The 6,000-nt window shown below is 43.9% G+C and overlaps 1 protein-coding gene across 1 annotated transcript in view; it reads right to left on the reverse strand.

Moving 5' to 3' along the window:
• LOC109438060 (uncharacterized) overlaps window positions 1-3,554 on the reverse strand; it is a 42,452-nt gene extending 38,898 nt beyond the window's left edge. Inside the window, exon 1 of the mRNA XM_019717641.2 lies at window positions 3,401-3,554. The gene's annotated coding sequence lies outside the window, so the exon portion shown is untranslated. The remainder of the gene's footprint in view (window positions 1-3,400) is intronic.
• Between the last annotated feature and the right edge of the window lie 2,446 nt (window positions 3,555-6,000).

Below are 6,000 nucleotides of genomic sequence, written 5' to 3' on the forward strand. Positions count from 1 at the left end.
CTTCCCCTGCATGAATCTTTCCATCCAGCAAAATCAGTCTGCTCAGTATATGCCTTGTATTTTGATTGCCATCCTTTCCTCACATCATACTCAATGTCTACTTATCCTTCAGAGCTAAGCTAAAATGCCACTTGCTCTTCATAGCTGTTCAAGCCTCTAGCAGCCATAATAAGAGCCAATGTTTACTGAGTGCTTTCTGTGCACCAGGTATTAAACATTCCACATAAAAATCTTAGAAGGTAGCTACAATTATCATCACACTTTATAACGACGAAAGTAAGATTTACTGATATTAAGTAACATCACACAGCAATTAAATGGTAGAGCCAGGATTTGAAATTAGGTCTGTGGGACTCCTCAGTTCAAGCTCTAACCATCATATCAAACTCATTGTGTCTCAACATGTGGGGTAAGGAAGGGCTTCTGTACACACAGATTCTTTGTAAGAGGAAGGCCTATGAAGGTGCCTATAAAGAATGACCACTCAGGAATAGGCCTCATCTGTCATCCACTGTTTTCACTAGAGAGCTGTGTGACTAAGGAGACACAGCAGGAGATGCATCTTTTCCATAAAAGCAAGTGGAATTATTTAAAATCCATCAGGTGGGACCTTCAAACAGGATAAGGAGAACTAGTAACTAGCGTAGCATCAGAAGTCTCTATTTTTATGAAAATTCTATCATGTCCCAGCTGCATAAAGAATAAAGGAAAGGAATCTTGATATTACTCACACCTACGCCAGAGTTGTTTTAAAGAGTAACTCCTTGGGTTAGTGCGACTTAATAGGAAGAGATACTGAGGAAGAAGTGAGACCTCAAGGGACAGAAATGAGGGCATGGGCGCATTTCCTCGTTCCCCAATTTCAACAGGTCCTCCCCCCTATCCCCCAGTATTTCCTGCTTCTACTCTGGACAAAAGTCCCAACAGCAGTGGAAGGGCTGGGTTTTGGTTTAGGTTTCCCAGAAAATGTGAGCACACAGCTTTTCTCCTCTCTAAACTTCTGGCACTAATGGTCTCCACCAAGCATATGCTATGGAAGTTCTTATGCTGTTTCTTTTTCTGTAATTTAATTTTTCATGACTTCCCTCCTCAACTGGACTATTGTTAAAGGTATGCACCTTTGTGTCTCTTAGACCCCTCAGAATAATTCCTTGCAGGCATTAGTTTTTAAAAAAAACTTTACTGAATTTACAACGTTAGTATTTTTTCCCCCCATTCATACATCATTCAATGTTGCCCTCAAATTGGCTACTTGGAAGAGTTTCATTAAGCTGCTCCACCGCATACTTACCAGCCGATTTCAGGCAAATATTCTCTATATGCATGTTTCCTCATCTGTACAATGGGGATAAAAAACAATATTTGCCTCACAGACTTGTTGTGAGGATTAAATGAGTTAACACATATAAAGCATTTAAAAGAGCATCTGGCACTTAAGTAGGCACTAAGTATTTTAACTTTTTTCAATGAACTTAAGAGATCTAACTGTACTTTCCAATTTTCAGGCTGCTTAAAAGATTAAGCAATGGGAGAAATCCTGCAATACTGAAAGCAGCACAGGGTGGAACACCCGAATTCTAGTCACTCACAAATAAGTTACACATCCCTGAGTTTTTTAACCTCTCTGGCACTCAGTATCTTTATCTGTCAAATTGGGGGGTTGGGGGGAGGGGGAGGAGGAACTGCGGAAGAGTGGAACACTACCTCTAGGGTCTCTCTGAGATGAAAAACATTCTGACATACTATCCGACTTAGATAAGATTACCCCCAGCAAATGGTTCTCACCAAAGATAAATATGAACGATTTTCTCAAAAAAGGGTTTGAAGTTACAAGCTCAGTGTATTCCAAAGGCTATTTTCTAAATAGGCCATTATCTTTTCCAGTCTTCAAAGTTTAAACAAACTGTGCCCCTCCCCATTTTTGAACAGAGCTACCATAAACTGATTTAAAATATTAAAGCTATGTTTAAAATACAGCTAGCTACACAAAGAATACTGATACTACCTCAAAATGAAAAGTTAAGATTTAACACTAATGTGAATTTAGATGCAACATAAAATTAGAAAAAAATTAAATGCTTAGATCAAGTAGAGAATAAGCAAAAGACTATGGTATTAAGTAGCTAGCTTCCCTGTTTTTAAGATGAATACGATGCCTGAAATAATGAACAAGAATCTTGCATAGTAACTCAGTCAATATAAACTTGGAGAAACAAATTATCATTATGTAATAAAGTGATTTCATTTGCCCAGCATATATAGTAACAGTGCTTTGTTGGTTGATTACAATGAATTCTCCACAATTCAATTCAACAAGTATTTATTGACCAGCTCCAATCCGCCTAGCACTGGCCTGTACAATAAATGCTTTCTTTGGTCCCAGGCCATGTAACAGCCACTCTCTATAATGAAAGTGTCTTATTGTGTACTGGAAGCACTGCAGGAAAGGGAGGGGAGGGGGGCAGTGTCAGGGTAAACTACAGCTGAATTTTTCAATTACACTAAATCAAATAATTTCAAAGTTGAAAGAACCTCTTGAGAAAACCTAGTTAATTTTACTGATGACAAAATTGAGAGTTGGTGAAGTGTCTTGTCTTATCCAAGGTCACTCAGTTTATGATTCCTAACGGCCAAGTGCAATTTCCACAAATTCCCTTCGCCCTCCACCCACAAGTCCAGCAGAGCAGCCACCCAGAACCGAAAAATCCACCTAATCTTCCTGACAGCTCATTTCTAAAAGCCTTCAAAACACTCCATACAACTGAAATAGAGAGTGGGTTGTATATAATCTCTACTAGATCCGGATCACTTTTTTATCCATTCTGACTAGGCTTCAACTACTCTTTAATCACCGGTCAGGGAGTAGGCGTGGGGGTGGAGTGAAGAGAAGCAGGTGATCTGGAAACACATATGCGGCACTTCAAAACGTGTCCATTTCTCGGCCTTCCGTATTTTTCACCTGGAGGTCCTGAAGGACCCCGAAGAAAATCTCTCACTGGAATCAAAGCAAATGGCGACGAAAGGAGAGCAGGAAAACCTGACGGGGTCGTCGGTTCGCTTGCGACCCCCTTCTCAGAAACGTCAAACGACGATGACGACACTGCGGGCAAGGGGCCCGGAAGGGGGAAGGCCCGCAGCCGGCTTCTCTGCAGTCTGAGGGCACCCCCGGCCACTAAACCCTCGCCCCCTTCCCGCCTGGACCCGGGGGTGGGGCGGAGACGTCTCCCCGGGGACGGCGCTTCCCATGGCTGGGCCTAGGAAGGGGACAGGGACAGGGACTGTCTTCACACTCCGCCCGGGCCGCCTGGAGGGGACCCCGGGGCCGCAGCTGCAGAGCCCACCCTCACGCACACCGCTCTGCGGCCCCGCCCGCCCTCCCAGAGGCCGGCCCAAGTCTCACCGTGAGCCCCGGGAGCCGCCTTGGGGCGCTGGGCGAGAAAGGGGAGCTGACTCTGGGGCTCAGGCCGGCCGAAGGGCGCTGCACAAGGACCTAGGCCCTCCCGACGCCTCGACACAGACACAATGAGTCACAAAGGCCGGAAGTGTGTCAGCACCCCGTCTTCCGGGACTGCGCTGCGCTTCCGGGTCGCCTCTAGGAGCGCGGGAGGATTTCACATCTCGTTTTCCGAATCGCAACAGCCGGTGTCTGCCCCGGGGAGGGTAGTAAAGCCTCTAGCTTTGAGGTTCCGGCTCTCACCTGTGTGCCCCGAGTTATTGCTGGGGACCGACTAGAAGGGGGTTCAGGCTTTACGAGATACAAACAGACTGTCCAGCTCATACATCAATCCATATGGAAATTCAGTTTCTCCTGTCTTTTCCATCTCAGGTCGTCCTTGTAATTATAGTTATTATCAAGCAATAATAATATTTAGTAATTGTATGTCTGTGGCAGAGGAACTGAAACAAGGGTGTAGACAGAGAAAGATCAAAGTGAAGCCAGGGGTGGCTGGTTTCACGAAACTGCTGTGGTAGCTTCTCTTAGGTCCTGGAGTCTGCCAATTGAGTGGGTGGTATTTTCAAATACTTGGCGGGTAGACAAAGGACGTCTTTCCACAACCAAGTTAGTTGGTTGTTTTGCTTATGTGGCATATGCTATTATAGCAGTTTAAAAGGAGTTTTCATAGTAATAACAGACACTTTTGCCTTCAAGGTGCTTTCACAATCTACAATTATGGCCTTCACCTTTACCTGGCAAGGTAAGTTGCTCCACCTGTGCAAAGGTGACCGTGAGCTTTAATGGTTGTGACTTTGCTCTCTGTTTCAAGACAAGTACATGGAGAGACTGAACGCAGTAGGTTGGTTACATGAGTACAATTGCTTGGGGGAGATTATTTTCTAAAAAATACTTGAAAACTAAAAAGCAATTATAGTATCATTAAGTGAAAACTGCAAAATGGAGAAAAGTAATCGCCTGTAATCCCTCCACCTTAACATGACTATGATGGTGTCGTGCGGGAGACCCTGCTCGCTGCGCCATTTGTCATGCGGGGCGGCCTGCAGGGTCTCTGCTCCCGCTCCTCATACAAGAACGCAGGATATGGTGAGGCCAAAAAGGAACACCCACGGAGCCATAGGTAGGGGAGTCATACCACTATATTCTCTCTGGTGGCACTATACTCTCACTGGAGGCTGAATCCACACTGTCCGCAAACTGCCATCCGCGCTTCCCAGCCCAGCCGCCATCTTCTTGCTAGCCCCCATTCTTTCTCTCTCTTACTCTGCTAGCGTAGCCACAGCAGTTATATTGTGGCCAATGGCTCACTGGTTACAGCTGACGGCCAACTAGCCACAGCTGATGACCATGCAATCACAGTTGGCCATTTACTACCTGAGCCAGGCACCTGTCTATGTGAGGCCGAGAGCCTGGAAACTACTTTCTGGGGCTCTGCCCCCACAGATGGCTTTAATTTATCCCTTTCCCATCTGTTTGCATATGTATGTTTTATACTTTTTACTTATTACTTTAAACATACTTCAAAACTATGATTGTATTGGATAGATGGCTGATACAGTTGAAGTACCTGCCACATTCATGCTGTATGACCATTTTGTTTTTGAACTGGACCTCATTGGATCAGGTTTGGGCATCTGATGAAAGCATAATATGTATATATGCTCATCAGTGGAACTGCAGAAGTTGGCTGGCCTGAGAGCTCTGACTAATGAAACCATAGGAAACTAAAGTGATTAGAAGCCCTTTCTTGGGGAGTTTAAATGTGAGACAGACAGAAAACTGGGGACAAGCAGAAATCAGTGAGCAGAAACCATTAGGTGATAGAAGCCACAAAGCTGTGGAAGTCAGAGTAAACAGGCTTGAGTAGAGGGAAAAACTGAGCTATAGAAACAAAGACAGGTGCACCGCATGGAAGAGCTCACGGAAGGGAGCCCAGCCACCCAGTACTGAGGGCCCGTAGCATAGTGAGGTGACAACCTGAATGACCTTTAGGCCCCAAACAATGTTTATTCTCTGCATTGCTTGACTTTGCAGCAGGTCCATTGTGTCCTGTCTCCCTACTTCCCCACATGTCCTTAGACTAAACTCCTGGCCAACGAGAGTCGACTTTGTTCCTTGCCACCTGGAAAAGCTCAGTGCGATTGATATGAAAAATCGTGTGTACTACTTAAAAATCCTTAACATTGCCTCATTAACATCTTAAATTTTGCTACACAGGATGGATAATTATTTTAATAGCTATATAGTATTCGATCAAGCAACTGTACCATTAATTATTTAATAATTTTTCTATTTCCACACAGGTAGAATACTTCCAAAGTTTGGCTAGTTTAAGACATATTTAAATTAAGATTTTTTTGCAAATGTCTTTTGGCTTGTTTAATTAGGACAGATTTTGAGAAGTGGGTTTACTGAGTGAATAGGTATGAACTTTTTTTTTTTTTAATAACTGTTAATAAGAGTTTATTTGAGCCAAACTGATGACAATTGCTGGGAAGCAAAATCTCAACAGATTGAGAAAATGCTCCATGGATATTAACTTCTAA

The sequence above is a fragment of the Rhinolophus sinicus genome, linkage group LG03 (assembly GCF_036562045.2).
Source record: "Rhinolophus sinicus isolate RSC01 linkage group LG03, ASM3656204v1, whole genome shotgun sequence".
Taxonomy (NCBI): domain Eukaryota; kingdom Metazoa; phylum Chordata; class Mammalia; order Chiroptera; family Rhinolophidae; genus Rhinolophus; species Rhinolophus sinicus.